This window comes from Silene latifolia, chromosome 2 (genome assembly GCF_048544455.1).
Source record: "Silene latifolia isolate original U9 population chromosome 2, ASM4854445v1, whole genome shotgun sequence".
Taxonomy (NCBI): Eukaryota; Viridiplantae; Streptophyta; class Magnoliopsida; order Caryophyllales; family Caryophyllaceae; genus Silene; species Silene latifolia.
Genome location: NC_133527.1, coordinates 23,564,923 through 23,583,428, shown reverse-complemented (window position 1 = coordinate 23,583,428; position 18,506 = coordinate 23,564,923). Strand labels below are relative to the sequence as shown.

At 37.9% G+C, this 18,506-nt stretch overlaps 1 long non-coding RNA gene across 1 annotated transcript; it reads left to right on the top strand.

Annotated features, from left to right (window-relative positions):
* Window positions 1-2,466: 2,466 nt before the first annotated feature.
* On the top strand, window positions 2,467-8,782 carry LOC141628856 (uncharacterized). Its single transcript, XR_012537199.1, has 3 exons — window positions 2,467-2,722; window positions 8,039-8,174; window positions 8,689-8,782. It is a non-coding gene; the product is annotated as an uncharacterized LOC141628856 (long non-coding RNA).
* The last annotated feature ends 9,724 nt before the right edge of the window (window positions 8,783-18,506 follow it).

Below are 18,506 nucleotides of genomic sequence, written 5' to 3'. Positions count from 1 at the left end.
TATAACCAAACATATTTAGTATAATGGTCTACAAATACGACGTAATATTTGTAGTTGTCACGAGATAATACTGGGCTAGTCCATAAGTCAGAAAAAATTAAGTCTAATGGTGCGTTGGAGGTGAGTGATGAAATTGAGAATGGATGTTTCTTGCTTTTTGAAATACAGCACGCATGACAATAATCGAAAGGTTGAATGCGAAAAGATAAATTTTTATTAATCAGTTGAAGTACATCGTATGCGGGATGACCCAACTTGTGGTGCCACGAAAGAGGCGTGGTTCCTTCCCACGAAGGAGGCGTGGTTCCTCTATTTTGGAGAGCGGCTTGATTGACGACCGGTGGTGGACACCATTCATACACTCCCTTGGTTGCTCGGCCCTGGAGGATGGTTTTCTGGGTTCGACGATCCTTTACAAAGAAATAATTGTCAGTAAAAATAACATAAGCATCATTATCCTTACACAATTTCGAAATAGATATAATGTTGCGTGAGATTGTTGGTACATGAAGAACGTCATTAAACTTAAGGTTTTGCATTAAAAACGAACCTGTATTTTCGATTTGGAGAGCAGAACCGTCACCAATTATGAGATCGTCGAGACCGTCGTAGGGTGAGTGAAAAGCGAGAGTGTCTAAGTCATGGGTTAAATGGTGCGATGCGCCGCTGTCAAACAAATAATTCGGGTTTGGAACGGTGTTGGTGTAGGGTTGGTTGCCATAATTGGCAACATGGGCTTGCGGTGGTGTTTGAGTGTTCCCTTGGTGTTGACGATATTGTGGTTCAGGGAACGTGATGTTAGGAAACAGTTTGCGGAAAAGAGGACAATTGGCGATAACATGGCCTGTCTCCCGACACCATTGGCATCGGCCCTTGAAGGGGCGTGAAGCAGGCGGGTTGGAGGGTGGATGCTGATGAGAAGGTTGGTGATAGTAGGTGGTAGTGGGTTGGCGATTGTTGTTTTTGTAGTGGTGGGTGTGACGGTGTGCAGGGTTGGCCGAGGGAGTGAAGTGGTTGGGAGTGGTGGTGTTGTCATGGGTAGACAGGAGATCATGGTTCAAGAGTTGCTCGTGAAGAGCTTCGAACGTGATAGGGGTGTCTCGGCCTCTTACGGTTGTGATGACGGGTTTGTAGGTTTCATAGTCGAGACCTTTGAGGACTCTATCTATGACATCTTCTGGGTCAAGTATTTTACCCATGAGAGCAAGTTGATCAACACAAACTTTAATTGAGTTCATGTAATCGGTGATGTTTTGGTCGGTGGTTTTGACAATAGACTCGAAGCGGTTTTTGAGTTGCATTATGTGTGCCCTCGAGGGGTTTGCGTAGGTTTGAGCAAGGATATCCCATGCTTCCTTAGCGGTTTTGGCCCGTACTATTAAAGGTTGTAGGGCAGCCGAGAGGGTACCCATGAGGGCCCCAAGGATGAGACCGTCTTGTTTGAGCCATGTCAAATAAGACGGGTTTGGTTGCTCACCTTTGGCATCGGTCACGGTTTTGGCAGGTGGAGTCTCGGTTCCATTGACGAAACCGAGGAGACTAAAACCAAAAAGAATATTGGTTAGTTGAAATCGCCAGGCGGTATAGTTGAGGGCATTGAGTTTGACGCAATGATTTAGGTTTAGCGAGGTTAAAGGTTTTGAGTTCTCATGAGGATTGGGAACAATGGTGTCATTGTTGGTGTTGGTTGCCATGTCGAGTGGTAAGAAGGACAAGGAAGAGGCGGCGTGGCGTTTGAAGGAGGGTGTTTTAGGTCGAAGTTTGAGGTTGGATCGATGAGAGCCTTTGGATACCATATAAGAAAGGTAATACTGTGAATGTAAGTTGTATTAAACATTGAATAGGTTACAAGTATTTATAGTGTACATAGGTTAGCAATTATGGTAAGAAGATAATCTACAATATAAAGAAAACTATATTTGCAATATTTACTTGTTTACTTTATACAATTTCCTAATTGTGAGTTATTTGGTTAATATATATTACTGATTTGCCACTTACTAATCCTTGTAAGTTGAAATTTCTGTACAACTGGGAAGTGGGATAGGTATGAGCTTCTTTACATCATTTTCAGATGACTTGATAGGTAGTCAGTCATTTGTGTTCTGTTTTATCTCGTCAGTATGTCCCCATAAGACGGACGATCACACACTAAATTATTCCAAATTTACCTTGCTAAAGACACATTTACTCTTCTATGGAAGTTATTAAAAGCTGTTTGAAAAGAATATATGAATAAAATGTAAGATGGTAGCACAAAAATTTGTGCTTCTACTTAATTTTAGCAACATAAAGTTACAGTAGATAGTTAAAAACCTTCCAGGATTTTTATTTGGATGTTTTTGTTTATTTTCCGACCTTGTCCTGTTTTCACATGCTACACGGGTGTGAGAACTGAGAATACATTTCGTTTCCCTCCACTGCATGTAACTCGTCTCTTTTATATGCCTAACCTTTGACTTTTATTTGACCAATCCAATATCTAAATATTCTCTATCCTGCTTTATTGCATTCAGTTATCACCCTTGCAAAGGTGGTTGAACAGTTATTAACTAAGGGAAGCCCGTCTGGTGCTTTCTTATGGGAATGCTTTGGTTCATTTTTGGCGGCACTTGTTCGTTTGAAAGAAATCCAGGATGATGGTCAAGAAGAAGAAACTGAAGAAACTTGTAAGGAAGAGGAAGAGGAAGAAGAAGAAGAAACTGATAATGACTCTGATGAGGTTTTAAATCTGCTGCTTTTCTCTTAATCACATTGTTATCTTCCTACTCCTGTTGTCAACTGTGGCTGTCAACATATACCTCACATCTTGGGCTTTCCCGGTCAACAGTCGATGACTGGGGCTTTAGTGTCAATACTTTGAGCACAGCACAAAAAAAGCTTTATGTTCGTTGCTCTATGCTATGTATTAGACATTTACTTTCTGTTTCATTCCTTCATGGTTTCATTACATCTTGTGTCAGACTTTCTCACTGTGAGACAATCCTAAATTCCTAATTGTTGATTCATAGGAGTACTTGATAACCCTCATTTAGTTATATTGGTAACTAGGACCTGTCGAGTATTGAGATATGATGAGATGCATATAAGAGAGATAAATATATTGAATGAATGTGTAATTACAATGAGTTATAATACATGGTATATATAGGAGAGGAGGAACCTAATTAAGGAGAATATACATAGCTTATTCTAGAAGATATAATATTGCTATATGTACAATAGAATCATATCTTTAATATTTCTTCCTATTTACTTGTTTATATGATTTGATGTGGATATATTGTTAATACGCCCCCGCAAGATGGACGTCGGAGGGAGAAGGCCAATCTTGTCTCGTAGCTCCAGAAAGCAGCGTTTGAGCAAGGGTTTGGTTAGAGCATCTGCCAGCTGGTCTTTGCTTGCGACATGTTGAATTCGAATGTTCCCTTGGTGGAGGTGTTCCCGGACGAAGTGAAAAGATAAGGCCATATGCTTCATGCGTGAGTAGAAGACCGGGTTTTTGGCATAAAGAGTGGCTGACATGTTATCACAGTAGAGTGCGGGAGGTTTCGTGACAGCTATGTTAGAGTTCAGCGAGTAGATTGCGTAGCCAGAGAACCTCAGTGGTGACAGCTGCTAAGGCTCGAAACTCAGCTTCAGTAGTGGATAGGGCAAGACCACGTTGCTTTTTAGAAGACCGGGAGATCGGAGTCCGACCAAGATATATGATGTAGCCTGTTGTGGAAATATAATTATCTTTGTCACCAGCAAAATCGGCATCGCAAAATGCATGAAGACAGAGAGGAGTGGTGCGATAGAGTTGAATGCCATAGGATTGAGTTCCTTGAAGGTAGCGGAGGAGGCGTTTCAGCGCGGACCAGTGGGTGGAAGTAGGGTGATGCAGAAATTGTGCTAAGCGATTGACCGTGAAAGCAATGTCAGGTCGAGTGAGAGAGAGATATTGGAGGCTCCCAACTATGGTGCGATAGTCGGAGTGGTCTTGGATTGGTTTATCGTCTTCACGACAGAGGTGCACATCCGTAGCAATAGGGGTTGTAGTGGGTTTTGCATCGGCCATTTTATGCTTGACAAGTAAGTCATGTATGTATTTAGCTTGGTTAAGATGAAGACCAAGATTGTTGGGGGTGACTTCAATGCCTAGAAAGTAGGACAATGGACCTAGGTCCTTAATAGAAAATCGATTTGAGAGGTTGTTAATAAATTGTTGTAATTGATGTTGGTTTGGGCCAGTAATGATAATGTCATCGACATAGACGAGCATGTAGATACAGGTAGTTTTGTTGTTAATAATAAATAATGAAGAGTCTGATATTGATTGACGAAAACCATAGGTAATAAGGTATGACTTAAGCTCGGTGTACCACGCTCTTGGAGCTTGCTTTAAGCCATAGATTGCCTTTTTTAATTTGCAAACATATTCAGGTTTCGAAGCATCAACAAATCCTTGCGGTTGGGCCATGTAGACATCATCAGTCAGTGTACCTTGGAGGAACGCATTGTTGACATCGAGCTGACGTAAGGACCAGGACTTGGTGACGGCAAGCGAGAGAATTAAGCGGACAATTGTGGGTTTTACGACCGGACTAAATGTCTCTGTATAATCTATATCCGGACGTTGGTGAAAGCCTTTGGCAACGAGGCGTGCCTTGTGTTGTTTTAGTGAGCCATCGGGGTTGTATTTGATGCGATAGACCCACTTACATCCAATGACATTATGAGACGATTGTTTTGGGACTAATGTCCAAGTTTGGTTGCGTTCGAGAGCCTGAAATTCATCTTGCATAGCATTGCGCCATTGAGGAGAAAGGAGAGCTTGTTTGACCGTGGTTGGGAGTGAGTTGGTTGTAGCGGAAGCAAGTGCGAGGTTGGCGTATTTGGGATTGGGTTTTCGTATATTATTAGCAAGCCGAGTGTTGTGCTGTGGCGGAGGTGGTTGAGGCTCGGGTACAACCGTGTCCAGAGGGAAATGAAGAGGAGTAGAGTTGCAGTTGGGGGTGTTGTTAGTGGAGGGAATGGACGGTGAGGTGGTGGATGTGGAAGGAGGAATGGGACGGCGTGTATAGACATGGGTGATAGGCGGTCGTGGTCGAGGTATAGAGGTAGTGGGTGTGGTGTTGGGTGAGGTGGCAGGTGATGTGGCAGGTGGGTCTGCCCGTAGGACAGGAATAATAAGACGGCACCAATCATCGGGATTAGTATTGGTGTTGTCATCAGTGGATGGTGTGGTGTTGAGGAGACGTGTGTAAGGGTAGTCATCTTCAACAAATTTGACATGGCGAGAGGTATAAAGGCGATTTGTTTTGGGTTCGAGACAGTGAAAAGCACTTTGAGTGGTTGAATATCCGACAAAGATGCAAGGAACGGAACGATAATCAAGTTTATGGTTTGTATAGGGTCGCAACCATGGGTAACATAAACATCCAAAATTGTGTAACTTGTTATAATTAGGAGAAACATTGAAAAGCATGGAGTACGGGGTTTGTCCATGCAATGTAGATGTTGGTAATCTATTAATTAGATAGGTTGCCGTACTAAAGGCGAACGGCCAGAATGTTGTAGGTAGCTTGGCGTGAGAGAGGAGAGCGAGACCGGTTTCAACAATGTGACGGTGTCGGCGCTCAGCATACCCATTGTGTTCAGGGGTATGAGGCGGAGAAGTGAAGTGACTTATACCATTGTCAAGTAAGTATGGGGTTAGTTTCTGAAATTCACCTCCGTTATCGGAGAAAAATTGTCTTACGGGTTTTCGGAAAAAATTTTCAACAAGAGCCTTGAATCTAACGAAGACCTGCATGGTTTCGGATTTTCGCTTTAACGGTAAAAGCCATATGTATTTGCTAAAATGGTCAACGAAAATAACATAATACTTATAATTTTCGCGAGAGTGTACCGGGCTTGTCCATAAATCCGAAAAAATAAGGTCGAGTGGGGCGTTTGTTTTAAACGATGAGGTTGCAAAAGGCAGTTTTGTACTTTTACTATTGAGACACGATTCACAGGTTGAGTAATTAGCAATATTAAAAGGTAAATTTTTATTGATAATTCGTATTACATCATGATTCGGATGACCTAATCTATGATGCCACGAGAGAGGAGTTGAGCCTTTCTTTGTAAAGCAGACGGTTGGTGGTGACGGACTCAACTCGTAAATGCCATTCCTAGCTCGGCCCTGGAGTATTGTCGCTCCCGTCAAGATTTCCTTAATAACAAACGAGTTTGATGAGAAAACGACATATGCATTATTATCTCTACATAACTGAGAGATTGATAAAATATTGCGCGAAATTTGCGGGACATGTAAAACATTATTTAATTTAAGAGAAGAAAGGGTGAAATTACCTATATTAGCAATGTCTAAAGCAGAACCATCACCAATAATAAGATCGTCTTGACCAAAATAGGGCGAGTGGAAGGCGAGGGTGTCGAGGTCGTGTGTGACATGGTGGGATGCTCCACTGTCGAGCAAGTAATTAGGGTTGGGGTTAGCGACACCAGCAGAGGCAGCGTGGGCTTGTGGTTGAGACTGGCGGGTTTGTGGCTCGGGAAAGACAATTGTGGGGAAGAGTTTGCGAAACAGAGGACAGTCCGCAATGACATGACCTACCTGTTGACACCACTGGCAGCGGCCTTTGAATGGTCGTGGGTTCGGGTTAGTGGTAGGTTGGTGGTGGGATTGATAGTGGGGTGAGGAGTTGGTGTTGGGGTGATAACGGTTGGGTTGATAGTGGTTGTTGCTTTGTCTGTGGTTGTTGTAGTGGTCTCGGTTTTGGCGGTAAGCCGGGTTGGCAGTGGGTTGAAAAATATTGGTTTCAGGTTGTTGAGGTTGTTGTTTGAGAAGGAGTTCATGAGACAGTAGTTTCTCATGGAGTGCTTCGAATGTTATAGGGTTGTCTCGAGCACGGACCGTATCTAAGACGGATTTATAAAGTTTGTAATCAAGGCCTCGTAAAACCTTGGACACAATATCTTCTGGGTCGAGAACCTTGCCCATTAAAGCAAGTTGGTCGATACAAGCTTTAATGGAGTTCATATAGTCAGTGATCGACTGATCGGTGGTTTTGACTATCGACTCAAGACGGTCTTTTATTTGTAAGATGTGCGCACGCGATGGATTTGCGTAGGTTTGTGCAAGGATGTCCCAGGCCTCTTTCGAGGTTTTGGCCCGGACTATTAGGGCTTGGACAGCCGAGGATAGGGTCCCCATAAGGGCACCTAAAACCAAGCCATCTTGTTTAAGCCATGTAAAGTAAGATGGGTTTGGTTTTTCAACTTTGTCAGCACCGACGATAGTCGGTCGGTGATGGAGCAGGATGGGATCCGTCAAGGAAACCAAGGAGACTATAGCCAAACAGTATATGGGTAAGTTGGAAATGCCATGAAGTGTAGTTCATGGGGTCGAGTTTCACGCAGTGGTTAAGGTTAAGAGAGGTGAGAGGCGCTGCAACATCGTGAGGATTGTTGATGGTGGTTTCTTGTGAGTTAGTCATGGTGGAGGCGGGTGGGTATTTGTTTTGTGGGAGGCATTTGAAGGTGGCTCGGCGGGGTTGCAAAGGGTTTTTGGAGGATCGTTTGAAGCTCCTAGATACCATATAAGAGAGATAAATATATTGAATGAATGTGTAATTACAATGAGTTATAATACATGGTATATATAGGAGAGGAGGAACCTAATTAAGGAGAATATATATACATAGCTTATTCTAGAAGATATAATATTGCTATATGTACAATAGAATCATATCTTTAATATTTGTTCCTATTTACTTGTTTATATGATTTGATGTGGATATATTGTTAATAATGCATACGAGTATTTGTGTTCATACATAGTAGTATCATCTATCATGATTTAAAAACTCTTGCAAGACTAGAAAGGAAAAAAGCATTCCATGAAACTATCATTGAAAACAGAAAAGCTATCTAGCATTTCTGTGTAGCCTGTTTGGAATATAGCTTTATTTATGAGAGGCTCCACAAACGTTTATTTCTGCTGGCTCTACCATCTTTCTTTCTCATTATGCTCTTTGTGATTTAGGACTCCGATGATGACGTGCATGACGAAACTGAAGAAGAATTTCTTGAAAGATATGCAGAGGCTGCTGCCTCACTGGAAAATGGTGCTCTTGGAGAAGAAGCTGACTCCGAGGATTTTGATGAAGAGCTTGAACTGGGTAAGGCACTAAGACCCTGTTTTTCTTAACGTAATTTCAGTTCACTGTTTTTGTTCTACAAATAAGTCAACTTCAGTTTAGTATAGAAAGTTCCAGCTCAAATGAAAAAACATAACCTAGTAGGGGTTATGGTTATAAATGATGGTTAATATTAGCTGAGCTAAATCATTTTGGGATTAAGGCTCTATTGTTGAAAGCATTTATTAATAGCGTATCGTGAATCGAATGTTAATTCATATCCTACACAACCTGGCTGAGACTATGTAGCTCAAAAGCTCCCAGAAAGTTGGACGTTAAGCATAACTTCTGTGACAGACTATTTCCATGTCCCTTATAATGAAAATTGCGTCAACCATTGCATGAGCCAATCACTACTTTAAATGCTTATAATCGGAACTTATTTTGGCAACTTCTTTGGGTAAAAAATATTGAAGGGCTCACTAAATTTGCGGGGGATGGTGTGTATTAGTTCCTTGAATTTTCAATCCGTGTCTAATGTCTGTTACGTGTACAGGTTCACTGGAGGAGGTTGATTGTCGAACAATACTTCAATTCTTTCTGGAAAAATATAACCAAATTCTTATACTTCCTCCATTCAACTCCACTCTACCATATTAGTTTTTGTACACTATTCACAAATAAACCTTCAATTGTAATTTTCTCTCAATACATAAGTGAAAATATATTAATGTGAGATCTTGTTTGATTCGTCTTTACGAGTACATTAAAAATATTTAACTTTTATAATTTTTGCAAATACGTAGCTAACGATATTTACTGCGTAAAACACGCGTTGGCAAACGTGAAAAAGCAAAGTGGTAGAGTGGAGTTGAATGGAGGAAGTACAACAACAGTCTCTCTCTCCGGAGCTTATCTCGAGGTTTCTTAGCTCCTTTCCCGAGTATACTATGTTCTTTCAGTGAGGTGATTGACCCAACTCTTTTTATGACCATTTTTACAATTTACACCATGTTGTTTACGAGTATATTTATTATACATAGTGGTTTCCCATATCTCAGTTCCAGGTACACTTATGAGCGTGTATTTTAATTATTAAGTTACTTTTACCTCTATATTGTCCACAAATTTCGACCCAACAGTGAAACATTTGTAAAATTAACTTTGATATAAAAGTTGTCGATGTTTCTTTTAGCTGTAATTTGATGCGACTCTTCATTTCTTTGGTCGGGATGTGTTAAATTCAACAACGGGCCTGGGCCGCACCCAAACGGAGGAGAAAGAGTCCACAACTTAGGCCCAAGAGGGTTCCACTCTAAAACCAATTGGCAGTAGAGGGAGTAGCCCCTTGCCTTATAAAGTGATAATTCTTCTCCTCTTTTATCAATGTGGGACAACCCTCACATGTGGGACTTTGGATTTCTTCAGGATGAAATGCTATGCTGTAGAACTATCTACTGTTGTTGATGTCAAGCTCCAAACTTTATCCTATATGTATTTGATGAATTTGCCTAGTGTTCAGTTATGATGGCGAGTTTAAGAGGACTTCATTAGGTATGGAGAAAGTTTGATGAGTAATGTGTACCGTCGCTCTGTCCTAACTGATGTAATGGTAGAATTGCTCATACGAGCAAAGGGTTATGCTGAAAACTGAAAAGTGTATTGAGCGGTTCAGTTGAGAAACGACTTATGAATACGCACATTTCATAATGCTGAATCTTTATCGGTCATTTTGTGTTAGAGTGTATTGTTGGTAATTTAAGTGTAATTACCGGTTCATTTTAGCGTACTCGGGTTTGGTTCGTAGATGGGTAAGTTCGTTATAATATAATGTAAGTTCGGGTAGTACGGAGTGTACACTTGCATAATTATGTATGAATTTACGGAATAGTTTTCATTTGAACAACTATGACAGGGGGGCTTCGGGGCAATGCCCGGGAAACTTTGATGGGTTTTAATTCCCACAATAGACATTTAATATGTCGGAATTTGTGAAAAGTTACTACTCTGCACAAATACATCCCCCTACACCTTTTCATATCTATATAAATAGAATGGGGTTGAAGATATTTGGAACATAACAATCTCATCTTCTGCATCATTGAACAATCTAACAAACTACTCAAAAATACTTCTTAATTATATCTCTCGTATTCTGTGCCGAATACGAGGGCAACCTCTTATCTCAATAGAAAGTTCGATACAACCCAGGCACTAAAGTAAGGGTCGAATTGTTCTATTAGGAAAGCATAGCGATTCGGTGCGGTTTTATTGTCAATTCCTGTTCGTGCATACTCAATATCTAACAATCTAATAGAACAATTCTCAATTGAAATCTTTCAAGATACGATGTTAAGAAATGACAATGGGAGTGTTAATTTCGAAAGATGGCGATAGAACATGCATTTCTTATGGTCAAATCTGAATTATGGTATGATTTGAAGACGATGTGTTGATGCGTTGTTATACGCATGGGTTTGTGGTGTTAAACCATAGACGTATATTGTGTAGTTGTTGTGTGTTTTGATAAGATTGTCAAACAAAGTCAGTAAATTCCATGTAAGTTTCAATAAGGAGGAGAAGTGAATAGGATAATGACGATTATGTCTATCGATGACACATTCTAAGAGTATTTTTAATTTTGGACAATGATAAAATCAGACCGCAAGAAGACTTTCATTTGCGAAATTTAATTTCCGGGTTCGTGAATTTGAGTTGAGGAAATTTAGAATATTGGTGGGTCGATGCGTGAAATTTCGGAGACAATTTCCGGAGTTGCAAACCCTTGGTTTGTGTAATTATGTTTTCTTTGGTTGAACAATAAACAAAAGTTGGGGAAATCAAGGTTCTTGCTTATGGATAAATGTCTGGGACATCAATGGAGTGTTTATATATCACAATGATAAGTTTTTCTATTACTTTTTATTGTTTGATGAAAATTTAGTGATTATATTAACTGAAGATTATTTACATTAATTATATGATGTTTGATGTCCGTTTTCATTTGCCTTATTTATTTGTGGGGGGCACTAGCATATAAATGAATTGTTTTGCATTAAGTTTAATATGGTGGGTTATTATGATGTAGTGATGCTTTCTTTAATGATGATTGAATCGGGTTTGGTTCACTATTTGTCTGTATCACTAATGTAAACTTGCAGCATATTTAGTGTATGCATAACTGATTGTTATGCTTGTATGAATTCATAGATTCTCATGAGAAAATTATGATTATCAAACTGTTGGCTATAAATACTTCTGCAATGTTTGTCTGAAATCGTTAAAAGGTTTGTTGTTTAGTTTTTATGTCTTATTCCTCTGTTGTTGGCACCTTCATAAAGCATGGTTGTATTACTAGTAACTGACTTGGTATTTTGGCTTATGATCTGATCACGGAATATTAGTGATTCATATTTTATATTGATTTCATAATCATGGCCGTAACATGGCTAACTGGACGTGTGATCTATATGGACAATCATGGTGCAGTAAATATATGCATGTTAAAGGATACTCATTTGATCAAAATTTAAGTTTTGATATGGTGTACGTAATATCAAATGGTTACACATTTGTATATCTTGTTTCTATTTTGTGATGAAACGAGGGATTCTCTGTGTTCAATATTGCCATTTGTATTTTATCTTTATGAACTCTCAATAATTACTATCATACATGGGTATTTGTATAACTTAATAGCATAATGTATGTATTTTTGGGTGATGTTAAGCTATGGTTTATGATGACTTGAGACACCTCAATTTGGTTTGAAGAGGAGTTGAAGACTCTCCCATGAAAAGGGACATAACTTTATGTGAAGTCCTCATTGATACTCGATCTTATGTTTTGCGTGGAGCAAGTTTAAATGAGATAGGTAGAAGTTACAATTTTGATAAAAGTTTTTGATTGACCTTGTATGGTATATGTCATGCTAAATGTATTCGTTGATATAAAATGATTTTACCATATAATCTTCAGGATGATGGTTTGTGGTAACCATGGTGAGATTATGGTATCATGATGATTTAGCCATGAAAGAGGTAAATCAACAACATTCAATGTACAATTATTGAGAATTCCGGTTATGGAGTTGTTATTTGTCGTAAAATTAATGACAAGTAAATTTTGGCATAGGCCAAAGATGTCTTATCATGTAAAGGTGGTTCTCTCATCGTGTTTTTCTATTAAGGATGGCATAAGGGAGGTATTGTGATCCTTGGTATTATGATCAGGATTGAAAGTATGACTATTACTTTTCGGTTAATACTCCCAAGGGCCGAGTGTGATACTTTTATCCAATAGTGAAAGTGGAGTCATAACTCGGATTTTCACAAGGGCTTAATTATTGCGGTTTGACAAGTTGTGTAAGTATACTAGTATAGCTAGTACTCATTTTTGGCAAGGGATTAAGCAAGTGTGACAATGTATAAAGTAAACCATGAATTATGGTTTGTCCTATGTCATTTTTCCTTCGGTTTTAGAGGGATAGTATTTTGCAAATTGAAGTATCAAATGTAGAAGGTGATTTTCTACTAGTGGTAGTGTATTTTACTTTGGAAAGTATCATGAGTATATGGACTTCCAAGAAGCGAATTTGCATTATAAGTTTGACATTGGAATTGGTATGCGTAGTGTTAGCATAGCCGGTTAAGGCTAAGTAGCTAAGAAAATTAATTAATCTACGGTATTACTTAAAAGTATTAGACCAATTTCATCCAAGTTTTTTGATAGTAAATAACGGTGCACCGGGGTGTTTGCTATAACACGATTTATGGACTATCATAAATGAGGATGATCTTGGTTGTCTTTTGTGAGATCTCAAGTTTTAGTTGATCACTTTGCATAAAGGGTCAACTAGGGATTTGACCGGTTATAAAGTCGGTTGACGGGATGAGACTATACTCGTATAAGATCTTTGGCGATAGGATACCCAATTCCCCTCTAATACAATGTTAGAGGCTGAATTCAATGTGGAAGGCCTATTGTTAAGAGATTGAAGCACACAATAATTTATATCCCGAGGTGTGTGCTTAGACTTGCATGTTGTAAGGTTGATCTTTTGAAAAAGTGTGTTTGCAAGGACACGATGAAAAGAATCAACCTATATGAACATGAAGTACAGTAAGCTTCAAGGGAGTATGGGTTTGACTCCTGATATGTTCATGAATAGATATGGGACACTAGGCTTGTAAATAAGTGTCGGTTTATGTAATTTTTAGAAGTAAATTAGTTTATGTGTGAGTTATCTTCATGTATTCAAAATGGGTAGAAAGGGTTCAATGCTTAGTCACACCCCGATAATCGAATATTTGGAATGTGTAATTTCACTAAGTGGAAATTCAATCTTCGTGACATTTTCATTTATGCATAAATTGGTATGTTTGTTAACTTATTTAAAATCTTGAATTACGCTTAAATGGGGTAGGAATGTTGGTAATTTAAGTGTAATTACCGGTTCATTTTAGCGTACTCGGGTTTGGTTCGTAGATGGGTAAGTTCGTTATAATATAATGTAAGTTCGGGTAGTACGGAGTGTACACTTGCATAATTATGTATGAATTTACGGAATAGTTTTCATTTGAACAACTATGACAGGGGGGCTTCGGGGCAATGCCCGGGAAACTTTGATGGGTTTTAATTCCCACAATAGACATTTAATATGTCGGAATTTGTGAAAAGTTACTACTCTTCACAAATACATCCCCCTACACCTTTTCATATCTATATAAATAGAATGGGGTTGAAGATATTTGGAACATAACAATCTCATCTTCTGCATCATTGAACAATCTAACAAACTACTCAAAAATACTTCTTAATTATATCTCTGTATTCTGTGCCGAATACAGAGGGCAACCGTCTTATCTCAATAGAAAGTTCGATACAACCCAGGCACTAAAGTAAGGGTCGAATTGTTCTATTAGGAAAGCATAGCGATTCGGTGCGGTTTTATTGTCAATTCCTGTTCGTGCATACTCAATATCTAACAATCTAATAGAACAATTCTCAATTGAAATCTTTCAAGATACGATGTTAAGAAATGACAATGGGAGTGTTAATTTCAGAAGATGGCAGTAGAACATGCATTTCTTATGGTCAAATCTGAATTATGGTATGATTTGAAGACGATGTGTTGATGCGTTGTTATACGCATGGGTTTGTGGTGTTAAACCATAGACGTATATTGTGTAGTTGTTGTGTGTTTTGATAAGATTGTCAAACAAAGTCAGTAAATTCCATGTAAGTTTCAATAAGGAGGAGAAGTGAATAGGATAATGACGATTATGTCTATCGATGACACATTCTAAGAGTATTTTTAATTTTGGACAATGATAAAATCAGACCGCAAGAAGACTTTCATTTGCGAAATTTAATTTCCGGGTTCGTGAATTTGAGTTGAGGAAATTTAGAATATTGGTGGGTCGATGCGTGAAATTTCGGAGACAATTTCCGGAGTTGCAAACCCTTGGTTTGTGTAATTATGTTTTCTTTGGTTGAACAATAAACAAAAGTTGGGGAAATCAAGGTTCTTGCTTATGGATAAATGTCTGGGACATCAATGGAGTGTTTATATATCACAATGATAAGTTTTTCTATTACTTTTTATTGTTTGATGAAAATTTAGTGATTATATTAACTGAAGATTATTTACATTAATTATATGATGTTTGATGTCCGTTTTCATTTGCCTTATTTATTTGTGGGGGGCACTAGCATATAAATGAATTGTTTTGCATTAAGTTTAATATGGTGGGTTATTATGATGTAGTGATGCTTTCTTTAATGATGATTGAATCGGGTTTGGTTCACTATTTGTCTGTATCACTAATGTAAACTTGCAGCATATTTAGTGTATGCATAACTGATTGTTATGCTTGTATGAATTCATAGATTCTCATGAGAAAATTATGATTATCAAACTGTTGGCTATAAATACTTCTGCAATGTTTGTCCAAATCGTTAAAAGGTTTGTTGTTTAGTTTTTATGTCTTATTCCTCTGTTGTTGGCACCTTCATAAAGCATGGTTGTATTACTAGTAACTGACTTGGTATTTTGGCTTATGATCTGATCACGGAATATTAGTGATTCATATTTTATATTGATTTCATAATCATGGCCGTAACATGGCTAACTGGACGTGTGATCTATATGGACAATCATGGTGCAGTAAATATATGCATGTTAAAGGATACTCATTTGATCAAAATTTAAGTTTTGATATGGTGTACGTAATATCAAATGGTTACACATTTGTATATCTTGTTTCTATTTTGTGATGAAACGAGGGATTCTCTGTGTTCAATATTGCCATTTGTATTTTATCTTTATGAACTCTCAATAATTACTATCATACATGGGTATTTGTATAACTTAATAGCATAATGTATGTATTTTTGGGTGATGTTAAGCTATGGTTTATGATGACTTGAGACACCTCAATTTGGTTTGAAGAGGAGTTGAAGACTCTCCCATGAAAAGGGACATAACTTTATGTGAAGTCCTCATTGATACTCGATCTTATGTTTTGCGTGGAGCAAGTTTAAATGAGATAGGTAGAAGTTACAATTTTGATAAAAGTTTTTGATTGACCTTGTATGGTATATGTCATGCTAAATGTATTCGTTGATATAAAATGATTTTACCATATAATCTTCAATTCAGGATGATGGTTTGTGGTAACCATGGTGAGATTATGGTATCATGATGATTTAGCCATGAAAGAGGTAAATCAACAACATTCAATGTACAATTATTGAGAATTCCGGTTATGGAGTTGTTATTTGTCGTAAAATTAATGACAAGTAAATTTTGGCATAGGCCAAAGATGTCTTATCATGTAAAGGTGGTTCTTTCATCGTGTTTTTCTATTAAGGATGGCATAAGGGAGGTATTGTGATCCTTGGTATTATGATCAGGATTGAAAGTATGACTATTACTTTTCGGTTAATACTCCCAAGGGCCGAGTGTGATACTTTTATCCAATAGTGAAAGTGGAGTCATAACTCGGATTTTCACAAGGGCTTAATTATTGCGGTTTGACAAGTTGTGTAAGTATACTAGTATAGCTAGTACTCATTTTTGGCAAGGGATTAAGCAAGTGTGACAATGTATAAAGTAAACCATGAATTATGGTTTGTCCTATGTCATTTTTCCTTCGGTTTTAGAGGGATAGTATTTTGCAAATTGAAGTATCAAATGTAGAAGGTGATTTTCTACTAGTGGTAGTGTATTTTACTTTGGAAAGTATCATGAGTATATGGACTTCCAAGAAGCGAATTTGCATTATAAGTTTGACATTGGAATTGGTATGCGTAGTGTTAGCATAGCCGGTTAAGGCTAAGTAGCTAAGAAAATTAATTAATCTACGGTATTACTTAAAAGTATTAGACCAATTTCATCCAAGTTTTTTGATAGTAAATAACGGTGCACCGGGGTGTTTGCTATAACACGATTTATGGACTATCATAAATGAGGATGATCTTGGTTGTCTTTTGTGAGATCTCAAGTTTTAGTTGATCACTTTGCATAAAGGGTCAACTAGGGATTTGACCGGTTATAAAGTCGGTTGACGGGATGAGACTATACTCGTATAAGATCTTTGGCGATAGGATACCCAATTCCCCTCTAATACAATGTTAGAGGCTGAATTCAATGTGGAAGGCCTATTGTTAAGAGATTGAAGCACACAATAATTTATATCCCGAGGTGTGTGCTTAGACTTGCATGTTGTAAGGTTGATCTTTTGAAAAAGTGTGTTTGCAAGGACACGATGAAAAGAATCAACCTATATGAACATGAAGTACAGCCGCTTCAAGGGAGTATGGGTTTGACTCCTGATATGTTCATGAATAGATATGGGACACTAGGCTTGTAAATAAGTGTCGGTTTATGTAATTTTTAGAAGTAAATTAGTTTATGTGTGAGTTATCTTCATGTATTCAAAATGGGTAGAAAGGGTTCAATGCTTAGTCACACCCCGATACTCGAATATTTGGAATGTGTAATTTCACTAAGTGGAAATTCAATCTTCGTGACATTTTCATTTATGCATAAATTGGTATGTTTGTTAACTTATTTAAAATCTTGAATTACGCTTAAATGGGGTAGGAATGTTGGTAATTTAAGTGTAATTACCGGTTCATTTTAGCGTACTCGGGTTTGGTTCGTAGATGGGTAAGTTCGTTATAATATAATGTAAGTTCGGGTAGTACGGAGTGTACACTTGCATAATTATGTATGAATTTACGGAATAGTTTTCATTTGAACAACTATGACAGGGGGGCTTCGGGGCAATGCCCGGGAAACTTTGATGGGTTTTAATTCCCACAATAGACATTTAATATGTCGGAATTTGTGAAAAGTTACTACTCTTCACAAATACATCCCCCTACACCTTTTCATATCTATATAAATAGAATGGGGTTGAAGATATTTGGAACATAACAATCTCATCTTCTGCATCATTGAACAATCTAACAAACTACTCAAAAATACTTCTTAATTATATCTCTGTATTCTGTGCCGAATACAGAGGGCAACCGTCTTATCTCAATAGAAAGTTCGATACAACCCAGGCACTAAAGTAAGGGTCGAATTGTTCTATTAGGAAAGCATAGCGATTCGGTGCGGTTTTATTGTCAATTCCTGTTCGTGCATACTCAATATCTAACATGTATTATTATTAGGTCATTTCCGAGTCCTGAATCCCTGTATACAACTTTTTGCGACCACAATAATGCAAGTAAAGTGGTACATCATATTTATCATACTCCCCCCTATTCTACATAAACTTCCCTCTTTCCTTTTTCATCTATTCACAATACCTTTTCTATTTAGAAAATTTTTATACTTATTTTAATCACTTTATCCCACAATAATACCCCACCTCACCCCACAACAATACTTATTTTAATCAATTTACCCCACAACAATACTTATTTTAATCACCTCACCCACAATAATATCCCACAATACCTTCCCTCTTTCCAATTATCAAACCCCACTACAATACTTTACCTTATTTTAATCTCCCTCCTTAATTCTAGTGCCCCCATAAATAGGGAGGTTTATGTAGAATAAGAGGGAGTAATATATATAGTTTGTAAACGCATTATTGGATATAAGTAGTATTACAACTAGTAGTTTGCCGATGAGTATGATACGTTTAATCGTAAATCCATTTCTCGCATCTCTGAACGTTCCATTGTGTATCTGATTATTATTAATTGTGATATTGAAACATCTCTTTCATTTGTAAAATATTTTCATAATTACTTGATCAATTTTATTGCGGACTTTAATCATTTTCATCAGTAAACTATGTTATATCACGCACTCTTTTTTGGACCTGACAAACGGGTTATTCGATTCAG